General features: G+C 41.4%; 1 pseudogene; it reads right to left on the minus strand.

Annotated features, from left to right (window-relative positions):
• Positions 1 to 12894: 12894 nt before the first annotated feature.
• LOC145587045 (small nucleolar RNA R71) lies at positions 12895 to 12993 on the minus strand (annotated as a pseudogene).
• Between the last annotated feature and the right edge of the window lie 804 nt (positions 12994 to 13797).

A 13797-nucleotide genomic window follows, 5' to 3' on the forward strand; every position in this document is an offset into this window, starting at 1 on the left:
TCCTCAAAGGAGGAAGTTGATCAACAAAGCAAGATTGAGCTTGAATCAATGGAGGAAAAATTGGAGGAGAGTTCCAAGCCTCCTCTTAAGGTAGAACTCAATCCCCTCCCCCTTTCTTTGAAATATGCTTATCTTGATGAGGAGGAAAAATACCCTATTATTGTCAATGCTACCCTTGATGAACTTAATTTGAAAAAATTGCTTGATGTTTTGAGAAAATACAAAGATGTAATAGGGTATAGCATTGATGATATCAAGGGCATTAGTCCTTCTCTATGCATGCATCGTATTCATCTTGAGGATGATCATTCCACCTCCATTGAACCTCAAAGGAGGTTGAACCCCAACCTTCAAGAGGTTGTCAAGAAAGAAATTTTGAAACTACGTGAGGCGGGCATCATCTATGCTATCTCCGATAGCAAGTGGGTGAGCCCGGTTCATGTAGTTCCCAAAAAGGGTGGAATGACCATTGTCAAGGATGAAAAGGGAGAGGAAATCTCCACCCGGATGGTGATCGGGTGGAGAATGTGTATTGATTATAGGAGATTGAACAAGAACACAAAAAAATATCATTTTCCTCTCCCTTTCATGGACCAAATGCTTGAAAGGCTTTCTCACCATGCTTTCTTTTGTTTCTTGGATGGGTACTCCGGATTTTTCCAAATCCCTATCCATCCAAGCGATCAAGAGAAAACTACTTTCACATGTCCATATGGAACATTTGCATACCGAAGAATGCCATTCGGATTATGCATTTCCCCCTCTACTTTTCAAAGATGCATGACTTCCATTTTTTCCGAAATGCTTGAAAAAGAAATTGAGGTTTTCATGGATGATTTTAGTGTTGGTGGCTCATCTTTTGACACTTGTCTTTTTAACCTTGAAAGAGTTTTGCAAAGGTGTCAAGAGACGAGTTTGGTTTTGAATTGGGAAAAATGACATTTTATGGTCGAGGAGGGCATTGTTCTCGGTCATAAAGTTTCAAAAAATGGCATTGAGGTTGATCCGGCCAAAGTTTCGGTGATTGAGAGGTTGCCCCCTCCTACTTCCGTCACGGGAGTGCGAGCTTTTCTTGGGCATGCCGGTTTCTGCCGGAGGTTTATAAAAGATTTCTCCTCAATTGTCAAACCATTGACCGAATTACTTAAGAAAGATGTTGTTTTTAGCTTTGATGAGGCTTGCCTTAAGGCATTTCGTAAGCTCAAGGAAGCTCTCATCTCTTCTCCTGTTGTGCAAGCTCCGGATTGGAGCTTGCCTTTTGAGCTAATGTGCGATGCGAGTGATTTTGCAGTAGGTGTCGTCCTTGGTTAAAAGAAAGAAGGGAAATCATGTGTCATCTACTATGCAAGTAGGACTCTCGATGAAGCTCAAAAGAACTATACAACAACTGAGAAGGAGATGCTAGCGGTGGTGTTTGCATTTGATAAGTTCCGGTCCTATCTCATATGTTCAAAAGTCATTGTGTACACGGATCACATCGCGGTGTGATACCTCATGACCAAGAAAGAAGCGAAGCCACGGTTGATCCGTTGGGTTCTCTCTCTTCAAGACTTTCACATGGAAATAAGGGACAAAAAGGGAGCGGAGAATTATGTGGTGGATCACTTGTCTAGGCTTCCATTTGAGAACAAGGAGGATGTTCCAATTAATGATGAGATAGGGATCGAGGCCCTCATGGCTATGGTGGAGACTTCTACACCTTGGTATGCGGATATTGCCAACTATCTTGCTTGTGGGGTAGTTCCTCCGGAATTCTCCTCTCAACAAAAGAAAAAGTTCTTCAAAGAAGTGAGAAGGTATTTTTGGAATGATTCGTACCTATTCAAGCAATGTGGTGATGGTCTCTTTAGGAAGTGTGTCCCCGATCATGAGATTGAGGGTGTCCTTGAGCATTGTCACTCACTACCATGTGGGGGACATGGTGGTGTTGACAAGACGGTAACAAAAATCTCTCAATCTTTGCTTTGGTGGCTTTCAATGCACAAGGATACTCACAAATTCGTTATGCAATGTGATCGATGCCAAAAGAGTGGTGGCATTACCAAAAGGGACGAGATGCCCCAATAAAGTATTCTAGAGGTGGAGCCCTTCGATGTTTGGGGGGTGGATTTCATGGGACCGTTCGTTTCTTCATGTGGGAACCTATACATCTTGGTGGCGGTTGACTATGTGACGAAATGGATCGAAGCTATACCCTCTCCTACCAATGATCACAAGGTGGTGCTCAAGCTTCTCAAGAAAATCATTTTTCCTAGATTTGGGGTGCCAAGAGTTCTAATTAGTGATGGAGGGTCTCATTTTGCCAAGAAGCAATTGGAAGCTCTTCTCAAGAAATATGGCGTTTATCACAAGGTTGGTGTACCTTACCATCCTCAAACTCAAGGTCAAGTGGAAGTCTCGAATCGTGAGATTAAGAATATACTTGAGAGGATGGTGAACAAATCAAGGAAAGATTGGTCTCTCAAGCTTGATGATACACTTTGGGCTCTTCGAACGGCATACAAGACTCCCATAGGTACAACCCCCTATAGGTTGGTCTATGGGAAGGCTTGTCACTTGCCGGTCGAGCTAGAATACAAAGCTTGGCGGGCCATCAAAGAGCTAAACATGGATTTGTCGTTAGCGGGTGAAAAGAGGTTGTTGAAGCTCAACGAGCTCGAGGAGCTTAAAGATGATGCCTATGAAAACTCAAGAGTCTATAAGGAGAAGACAAAAAAGTGGCACGACCAACATATTCGGAACAAGAGTTTCAAGGTTGGGGACAAAGTCTTGCTCTTCAACTTAAGGCTTCGCTTATTTCCGGGCAAGCACAAATCTAAGTGGTCGGGGCCTTTCGTTGTATCAAAGACCACTCCCTATGGTTCTTTTGAGTTTGATGCTGACGGAAACAAATTCATGGTGAACGGCTCTTGTTTGAAACACTATTTCTGCAAGGAAGAAGTTGGTGTGACTGAGTATCTGAGGCTTGACCCTTTGGGTCCTCAGCCACCCTTTTGAATGGATTTTCATCATGGTCAAGCTAATGACCTTATAAAGAAGCGCTCCCGGGAGGCAACCCGGCTTTTAAACCCTTTTCTTCTCTATTTTCCATATTTTTGGTAGGTTGTTTGTTTGATTTTTGTCTTATGGCTTTCGTTTTTCCTCTTGCTTTGTAGGCACTTGTCTCTTTGGTGCGTGTTTGGAGGGAATTTGGAGGCCGTTTGGTGTTATATATGAAGCTAAGTTGGGGTTTGGAGACTTGGAAGTGAGTGAGGGGGATTTAAAGCAAAACTATTGATGAAGACCCTGTGCGCGGGCGTGCAGGCCTAAGAACACCCGCGCACAGGGAAGCTCAGCAAGGCAGATCTGGCAGAAGGTTATGCGCGCCCTGTGCGCGACATCTGCGCGGGCGCGCAAGAGAAGCTGTGCGGGTGCGCAAGCTTGGGAGAACCCGCACAGAATTAAGGCCAAATTTCAGAAAATGGCAGAAAGTTTTGCGGGACATGTGTGCGACATCTGGGCGGGCGCGCAATACCGATTTCATCATCATTTTCACGCCTCTCATACCGATTTCATCATCATTTTCACGCCTCTCATACCGATTCTCACTCTCTCTCCTCAAGAACACAAACCCTAACCTCTCAAATCCCCTCTAATCTCACCTATTACCTTGAAATTTCATCAAATACCCTACATTCCCTCACTTTTCTCACAAATTCATCACTTTCCCCTCTCAAAATCACCCATTTTTCACCAAATTCGGGATTGCTCCTTGGTGGTCGAAGTGGTGGTGCGTGAGTGGTCGTGGTGGTCTTCATGCTCTTCAATTGTGGTATAATCCTTAACCTCGACTATTTTGTGGCTTTAATTCATTAGATAATACCATGTTTTAGGATTGTTAACCAAGATTGAGCTTGTAAGAATTTTGTGTGATTTAGGGTAGTTTTGCTTGTAATTGTGGAATTTGATATGAATTTCTTGGTGATTTGTTGAGTATTGTTGTTGAAAATTGTTGTTTTTATGCAATTTGCCTAGCAATTACTTGATTGTGGGTATTGAGAATTGTTTAAAGTAATTACTAGCTTGATATTGAGTATTGAGAATTGTTGATGCATGTGAAATTGAAAATTTGTGAGTTGAGAGTTTTTGATACTTGATATTGAAATTTGCTTAGTAATTGTCTCTTTCGTGATTGAGTATTGCAAATTTTGGCATTGAATATTGTTGGCGATTCTTGTGTTCTTCTTGTGCTATTTGTATCTTGGAAAGTTGTTGCTCCTAACCTCTTTTCAGATAACAAAGTCAAAGCTTCAATTTTTGTTGTTGTTGTGGGAAGAATTGGGTATTCTTGAGTGTTGGATCACTCTTTTGGTGTTCTCGGTATTTTTGGGATTTTTGAGTTAAACTTGGTGAAGATGAGTAGTAGGAGAAGGAGCAGGAGAAGCCCAGGATAACAATTGATGAACCCCAACCCTCCACTCAAAATCTAAACCAAGAACAAACAACTCTACCCACCTTGAAATTTGTAAACCGACACCACGCTCGCATCCATCAAACCCTCATCAAACGCAAACTAAACCCCACTCGACACTACTACCAACGCTCAATGCGTGATCTGGGTATAGATGAGGACCTTCGGTCCCTTCTTGATAACCTTGGGATGAGTGAGTTCATCCAGCACTAATACCCAACTTTCAAGGAGCCCACCTACGAGTTCCTAGCCTCCTTTGAGAAGGAACCCGTTGGAAACAACGAGTTCCAAATCTCCTTCCAACTCTTCAATGCCCGCCATGTGATCTTCTTAAGGCGTCTAAATGAGCTTTTGGATTTTAACCCTGACGCCAATCTCCCTGCCCCATCCACCGAGCTCTTCCTCGAGTACGATGCCTTTCGTTGGTGGTGGGCAATTACCGACATGGAAGAGTTTAGTACTCGGTACTCGGTGGCAAGCAAAATTATCCACCCAGTACTTCGCATCCTACACCGCATCTTGGGGTTTGCGGTGTTTAGCAAACAAGATTTGAGCAAGCTCTCTCATAAAGAGCTTTTCACACTTTGGGTCGCCACAAAGGAGGAATTGAGTGGGTGGCTCAACATGGGGTACTGGTTTGTGTTGTGTTGTGAGGCAATCAAGAATGGGAACAAGACGGGAGAGATTGCCTTTGGTGGGATGATTACAAGGATTGCTTCGAAGTTAGGGGGTGAGTGTCTCTTCCCTTTTTGCACGAGGGTTGGAAAGGACAAGGATATGTTCGTGGACATTTCTTATATAAGGAAGTCGGTCTTCATCCAACCGACCAACGATGTGAACAACTTCCACGAATGGTGCGTTGAGCGGGTGCACCATTGCATCTTACCGTTCCCTAGCCGCACATCCTTGGAGCGGAACTCTAGGAATGTAAGGAAGATCCCTATGGACAATGGTGTCCTGCCTAACGCTCTTGGAGGTGAGCGTAATATGATTGTCTGCGAGCGTCACCAACAACAACAACAACAACAACAAGAACAACAACAACAATTTCAACAACAGCAGCAATTTCATCAACAACAATTTCATCAACAACAACAAGGGTTTCAACAACAAAGATTCCAATATGGGGAGGGATCCCAACAAGGTTTGCACGTCCCCTCCTTTAGCGAGGGAGGTATGGCCTCTTCCTCTTCTTCTTTCAATCTTGAGCGTGCATTCCAAAACTTGTCTATGCAAGTAAACCGGTTGACGGAGGCTGCCGATGGGTACTCGGTTTACAATGCCAACATTTATGATTGGCATGTAAACAAAGGGCATTTTGACCCACCAGTTAACTATCCGTATTTTCGGCCCCAACAGGGGCCGGTTCCTTGTCACGAGGAACCGCATGCTGACGGCACACCCCCTCAACCGGTTTGGCCCTATTGGCCCGGGCCTTCATCTCAAGGGGCCCCCCGTGTGAACTACCCCACCACTGAGGGGTACGATTACAAGGCACCGGGAGGATGTGCTTACCGAGGGGATCCCAACTACCCCATGTATACATCCGAGCCTCTTGAGATGCCCCCTCCCTTTGACCCTCTTACGGACTATCAACAAGAGTTGTACCGGAACCGTGGTTTTCCACCGGGTTACACCGGTGGTTGGGACCCCCATGGCCCTCCTATCGACGTCGACTACGAGTGGCGTCCATATGGAGAGGGCTCTAGTTCTCACATGGAGGACTAGGGCCCTCGGGCCGAGTTTAGCCCTTCCTCCCACCCCATTTTCCACTTTGTTCAAACCGAGGACGGTTCTCCGTTCAAGTGTGGGGGGTGCTTATTCATTGTTTCATTCAAGGGCTTTGTTCTTATGGGGCACATTTTTGGGCCAATAGGTGTATTTTTGGAAGCTTCCTTCCCCTCTTCTCAAAATGATGATGATGACGTTTTTAATGAAACCTTGTGTTGTTTTGGCTCCCGTTTTCGAAAATCCAAATTCCCTTTTAATCCAAACCTTTTCCGCTTTTCTTTGTTCTTTTTCTTTAGTAGTTTATTTTCTCTATTTTTCTTTCTTTTTATTTCATTGTATATATTTCTCTTGCTACTAACCAAATATTTGCCGAGTTGTTTTAGATTTTGACATTTTGTAGGGCTTATTGGCGCATTCCCCAAATTTTTCCGTGCAATGGAGCTTCATTGATAGTGGACTTGCGTTTTCTAAGCGTATTTGGGTGACAAATTCTCCTTCTCAACTCTTTAAATATTTGATTGGTTGCATAGTTTAGGTTAGATTAGGAAGGATTTGAATGGTTCGAGGTTGTTTGATTTGGTTCTAAGGAACCTGGCATCGTTGATGTTGTATTCAACGATCATTGTATGTCGATTGGGATTTATGTGATTTACATGCCTCTTTTATGAACCTTTTCGATTTCTTCCTTTTACTTTGTGTGTTGCTTTTCTTCTTTCTTTTGTGTGACATTCATGACCATGACAAGTGAAAAATTTTGAAAGTTGAGAATTTGCTCGTTTATTTGGACATGTGGACTTATATGCTTTCGTGATGACATATTTTTGAATGCTTACCTTCCTAGTTGAAGAGGGTCTTCACGGTTTGAGAGTGCTTAGGGTTGAACTAGACACATTTTAAGCTAAGGTAGCCCGGTTTAGAACTCTTGAGGACGTTTGAACTCCTAGTTCACGGGAAAGTGGAAGATGGTGTTACTCTCCGTAGTGAATAGGATTCCCTTGGTTGGTATTTGCTTATTTTCATGTCCCATGTGAGCGTCAATTGTTCAAGCCTCCATCACTTTTGTTGAGCGACATATTGGATCCTTAACTATGCGGGTCTTAATCCTTGTGTTGGTATCTAGCTCCCAAGATCGTGATCATATAACTCTAGAGGAGGAAGAGGGCATTTCTTCTCATTTTTCTTTGTTTTCCTTGTGTTTTGTTACAAATTTGGTTTTTATTTTACATTCACCTTCTTGCTAGCCATGTTGAGCCTTATTTCCCCTTTCTTGGTTAAACTATATTACAAACCTAGCGGCCTATGTTCTACCAACCCTTATAGTTAGTGAAGCATCGGCTTGTGAGGTTCGAGTTTGAGAGTTTTGATTTTAAGCAAGGAAGTTGTGCAATTTGGTTCAAATAAGGTCTTGAAAGTTTATTCATGAAAAAAAAAATGAGGAAAGAAAGAAAGGAAAAAGAGAAGGAAAAATTGAGATCAATGAAAAACATGCAAAGAGGAGTAGTATTGTCATGTATTTTGTATTGAAGGTTGTAATTTGAGATTAGGTTAGATTCCTATGTTGTTATTGAGAGATGGCCACTCTTATGCTTCACTTAGGATTTTCCACCAAAATTTTCGAATTGACTCCCAACCTTAGCCATGACATTACAACCCTAACTAAGACCCTTGGACTTTAGAGGGGCGTGGTCAAAGAACGGTGGAGGAAGATAGATTTCAACCCTATGGAGAGAGTATGCATAGTTGAGATGTCGGGATAACCTCATTGTTCCACATAGAAGTAATTTTTTCCGGTTCCCTCGAGGAATCATGAGGAGCCAACTAAGATTAAGAAAGGTAAGTATTCTTTGATTAATGTCTCTATGTTTGAGTCCAAATGGAGCATTTCTCACCATGGTACTTGATTGATTTTCTTAAACCTTGTCATGTTGTGTTTGTTATGATGTGTTGCCTTTTGCCTTGGTTTCTTTTGCTTGAGGACAAGCAAGAAGCAAGTGTGGGGGAATTTGATGAGTGGCATTTATGCCACAATTTAGTGCTCATTTTACGAGTTTTTCCTCCCACTTGTAGCTTGTTTGCCCCCTTTTTTTCTGATCTTTTTGTTCTTCTTTTTTTTGTTTGCCTTTCTCCTTGTTTTCTTTGTTTTCGTTTTGTAGGAATCAAGGCATTGGAAGAAGAGCAATTTATTCTCATATCCCCTGTGTGCGGGCGCGCAGCACTGTGAGAACCCGCGCAGGATTACCTCAAGAGCAGAACAGAAACAGAAAGTTTTGTGCGCCTTGTGCGCGGCTTATACGCGGGCGCGCGCCTTTGAACTGTGCGGGCGCGTACTCATCATGCGCGAGCGCGCAGTAGCTAGGAGAAGGCGCACATGCATGGGTCTAATTCCTCCGTACCCACAGATCTGCGGGCGCACAAGATCGGAGAAGGCGCACGCATGGCAGCTGTGCGGGCGCGCAGTGTATATGTGCGGGCGCGCACCGATGGGTTTTAGTTTTTTTATTTCGAATTCTTATATCTTTTTAGTGGACCTATATATATAGGACGTAGGGTGAATTAGTGGATCATCGAGCATTATCTTAGAAACAATTAAACCCTAATCTTAGAGAGAGAAAGTGTAGTATTACTCAAGTTATTTCCATGTATGCAACTTTGGCTCAAGTTTCATTTCAATCCATCAAGCAACTTTGCAAGTTTTAATCTTTCTATTATTGCCTACTTAGTAATCTCTAATCCTTTCTCTTAGTCTTGTTTATTTGCACTCTAGTTGTTTATTTCTATTTATTTTGTGGATTAATATATTTTGGTATTTTCATTGTTTTTGATCATGTTTGCTTTCATGTTTATTGTGTTTTCATCTAGTTTTTTTATCATGTATAGTCCCCCTTTTCTAGGCTAATCTCTTAGCTAGGGGAAGGGGGTGTAAAATATGTATTGAATGATGGATGAATGATGATAGTGGATTGATTACATGCCTTAAATTGATGAAAGATATGATTTTTATTGGCTTGAGATTATTGTAGTACTTTATTTGATTGCCTTCTAGTTTAAATGCATGAAAATGATTTAAACTAGATTTAGATCACCTCTATTTTAATGATTGCATGAGAATGAGTTGTTAAAATAGAGTTCAATGTATTGTGCTTCTTTATTCTAGGGTTAGCTTGTGCCTAATGGGATGCATGAAAATGATCCTAATCAGCTTAGACCACTTTCATTGGTTTGCCTAAACTATTGCATGAAAATGAGTTGTTTAGGTAGAATTTTATATTCTTTGGCATGTTAATCATGATGCTTATCATTGTTTTCCTTCATTCTAATCATGTTTGAAACCCCCTAATCCCTAGCGTTGTTATTACTTGATTTAATCACCCCTTTTACTTGTTTATTTATTGTTCTAGTGTCTACATTCCAAATTCCAACAAAATATACCCCTTTCTTACTCTTGCACGGTGATTTTGATATTAAATGAGAAAGCTTCCTCAGTGGATCGACCCTTGCTTGCCACTAACTAGTTTAGTGTGAAGTCTAGGTTTTATAAATAGTTAATTTGATTAGGGTTAATAGTTTAATGACCTATCCTAGCCCGATCAACAGATCTAGATTTAAATAAAATGGTGTTTGGTAATGAAGTATATCTAGAAAAGGTTTTAAATTTATATTTCAATCGTCCTATCTCTAAGTCTTATCATGTATACCGTACAAGGGCTTATATTTTTTGCATGGTTAGCAAAATTTTATTTGCAAACGGTAGGGTAGGACACGCTTGTTTAGCGTCTGTGCCTGAACATGTTGAAGCTGGGAGATCTCCTATGCCTACTTGCCTTGGAGAAACATTGCGTGGCCTTGACGAAGCCAAAGCTGATCGGAAATCCATCAGGAAGGGCTCTCTAGTACTGTTGCAGGTAAAAACGCGCTCTGATTAGCCCCCTTGACACTTAGCAGGCACCGTGTCACGTTACATGTCTGCCGTGACACGGTGCGTTCTGCCGTGTCACGGTGCTGTTCTGCATTTTTTTTTCCTTGACTGATTTTTTTTTTCAGATTTGGTTGATGGAGCATTTAGAACTTTTTGAAGCCCCCGATGATATTGAATAATATGGTCCCAACGATCTCGTCCGTAGGAAGAAGAATTACTCTGCAAACATGTCATTTGATGATTGGAAGGTCTTCTTTGCAAAGAGAGAATTTTCCATTCGGTGGGTGGTGCCTTGGTGGAGGCTTACTAAGATGGTTGGCACGAATGAAACTCTGTATTGTCGCGTTCCTAGTATTTCAAAGTTGACTTTTATTGTCCTTCTCGATTGATGCAACAATATGGACTTGAATAAGTAGTTCCACGCTATAACGATAGTCCTCGTGAAGTATCGTTGCATGAAAGTAATGTTCACAAGTGATGAGTGACATTTTTGGCACTCATTTGGTTCCTTTTTGGATGATTTTTATTTCATTTTATCTCTCTTTTCTTTAGTTTTCCTTAGTTTTATTCTTGTTTTCTTCATTTTATGCTTTTTGTAGTTAGTTTCTCTTTTTCATGTCTTTTTCTAGTTTACTTGTTATTTTTCTCTTTTACTTGCTTTTTATCCTTTGATTGTAGGTTGTGATTGATTGTCCAAGGATTCCCGGGCTTCCTTTCTATAGTTTTCCATTGATTTTCATGCCTAAAGCTTGTGCAAGAAGTTTCAAGTCAATGAGAGGTTCAAGGAGCATGCTTCAAAGTCTTGTTTATGCCTTCCTCATGGCTCATTTTCTTCAAGAAATTCAAGGAAGTTGCTTCCCACCTTGTCCTCCATCATCATCATCTAGGATGCGTGCACCTCGTGAGCAAGGGCAAAGAAGAAAGGAGGAAGCTGCAGCTATGTGCGGGCGCACTTGAGGAGTGTGCGGCCGCACATCTGTTGTGTGCGGCCGCACATCAGGTGTGTGCGGGCGCACATTCCTGGGTACACTCCTTCGAGCGCCCGCACTTACGAGGGTCTATTTTTGGGCGTCATTATCGACCTCCTCCTTGTATATATAGTTATTTCTACCTATTTTTGGGGAGAGTTTTTTTAAGGAAGTTTTAGTTTTAGATTAAAATTGATAGTTAGTTTTTGGGAGAATTTTAGAGAGAGAAACTCAAGAACTAGAGAGAGAAACTCATGATTTTTGGTGATTGCTCAAGGATTCCTCATTGTAATTGATCTTTGGATTAAAGTTTTGTAAGGATCTTCTTCTTGATTTCAATACAAGTTTGATTTTAGTTGATTTGATTAGTTTTTCATGTTATTGATGATTGATTTGGTTATTGATTGAATTTTGATTGATTTTGATTGATTGTTGGTTTAATCTTTGAATTCAAGCATGTTGATAATGAATTTGATGAAAGTTGTAGTTTTGATCTCCATTTCTATGGCTAGTGAGTAGTTTCCTAGCTAGGGAGATGGTGAAGCATGTATGAATGATGGAATAGTGTAATTTGGGGATAATTGATGGAGTTGATGATATGATTAAATTTGGTTGATATTTCATGTGCATGTGTGTGATTAATTGAGGTTTGGCCATCTTTGATTAATACACTATATTGCATTGTAAGCTTGCTATGATACGGACCATTGATTAGTAGACTTGCAATTTCACAATTGAGGTGCTTTGTGACGTTCCCTAGGTAGTGTTTAGCGTAGTTGACGCTAGTTAGACCTCTAGGTGAACCACCTTAGTATGCTCTTTTGGATACATGATGATTTTCCTTCATATCGCTTGACTTAGTCGGTTTGACCTCCCAAATTACCGATTCCATTATGATTGCATGTGGATCCATTGCCCTAGTGTCTTAGATTGATTTTATACAAGTTTGCATTACCTAGTTTAGCCTTAGTTCTACCTCAAACCCCTTCTTAATTCCGAAATAGCTTGATTTAGACATCGTGCACTTGATATCCATTCCCTTGGGTTCGACCTTGACTTGCCACTACGCTAAATAGGGGTTAGTTAAGTTACAAATTTTGTTTGATAGGGTGGGGTGGTAGCCCAACGACCTACCGTTCTCATCCCCATCAAAATGGCGCCGTTGCCGGGGAATGGTGCTTGAGTGTATGTTGTTTTTGAGTCTATTTCATTTTGATAAAATACAAAAAAAAAAAAAAAAAAAAAAAATTTCTCTAGGCTACATTTGTAGCCGTGCTACTAACATTTTTGTGTGAGTTTTGCATGCATAGAACCCGCGATCGTCCCCTTGTTCCCCTTGATCCGGAAATTGAGAGGACTCTTTCAAGAAGAAGAGTGGATAATAGATCCTTGCCTTATAGCTCTTCAAGTGAAGAAGAAATTCAAGAAGAACAAGGAATGGGTGAAAATCCTAGAATAGCCTTAAAGGAGCTTGGAGTGCCCGGGGCTTATAGGTTTGAGAGTGGAATTGCTCCACCTACTACCCCGGCAAATGACTTCGAAATCCGGCCGGCAATGATCACCTTGATTGAGAGAAGGCAATATAGTGGGGCTAAGAATGAGAGCCCATTGAACCATTTGAAAGAATTTGAAAAATATTGCAACACTATCAAAGTCAATGGGGTCTCTCAAGAATTCATCCGCCTCAAGTTGTTCCCTTTCTCTCTATTAGGAAGATCTTTGGAGTGGCTAGACAAGGAAGTGAAGCCCAACTCCTTGAGAACTTGGGACGATGTTACAAAGGCTTTCTTGTCCCGTTTCTATCCCCAAAAGAAGACGGCGGAGGCAAGAGCCTTGATTCAAGGGTTCAAGCAAAGGCCGAGTGAAAGCCTTTATGAAGCATGGGAGAGATTCAAAGAGTATCAAAGGGAGTGCCCTCACCACGGAATCCCCACATACCAAGTGATCCAAATCTTCTATGGCGGTTTAAGTCCCCAAGGCAAGTCATGCCTTGATGGAGGGGCCGGGGGCCCTATCATGAACAAAACCGAAGAAGAAGTTGTGGACATCATTGAGGACGTGGTGACATATTATAGGGATTGGCAAGATGGGGAGAGAGACTCTTCAAGCAAACAATCTTCATTGTATTCGGTGGACCATCTCAATGCAATCAACAACCTTTCCTCCCAAATGACAAACTTAGGAAAGGAGGTCACCGCAATCAAAGCTAAGTTAGAGAGCACTTCTACCTCTTCTCAAGCTTCTAATCTTCCCTCCCAATTTAAGGGGAGAGGTACTCCTTCTAACTCTCAACCCCCTCCCTCTTCACATAATATGCCTTTAGGTTGCTTGTTTTGTGATGCATGTGGATCGTATGATCATGACTCTAGTGTTTGTCCTAATGAATGTGTTGATGAATTTGACAACAATGAGTGTGAACATGTTAATTTTGTGTCAAACAACAATGTTCAAAGGTTTGATAATCAAAAAGGCCAATGGAATAGGAATTACCAAAACCAAGGCAATTTTGACAACTATAATCTTAATGGTGGTTATAGGAACCAAGGGAATCAAGGTTCTCGTGGTAACCATAACCAAGGTTATAGTAGCCAAAATCAAAGCCAAAACTATGGTAATCAAAATCATAATTATGGTAATCAAAACCAAGGTTATGTAAATCATAACCAAGGTAATGGAAACCATAATCATGGTGGTGGTAACCATAATCAAGGTTATGGTTCAAATCAAAATAG

Source organism: Chenopodium album, chromosome 16 (assembly GCF_948465745.1).
Source record: "Chenopodium album chromosome 16, dcCheAlbu1.1, whole genome shotgun sequence".
In the NCBI taxonomy this organism is placed as follows: Eukaryota; Viridiplantae; Streptophyta; class Magnoliopsida; order Caryophyllales; family Amaranthaceae; genus Chenopodium; species Chenopodium album.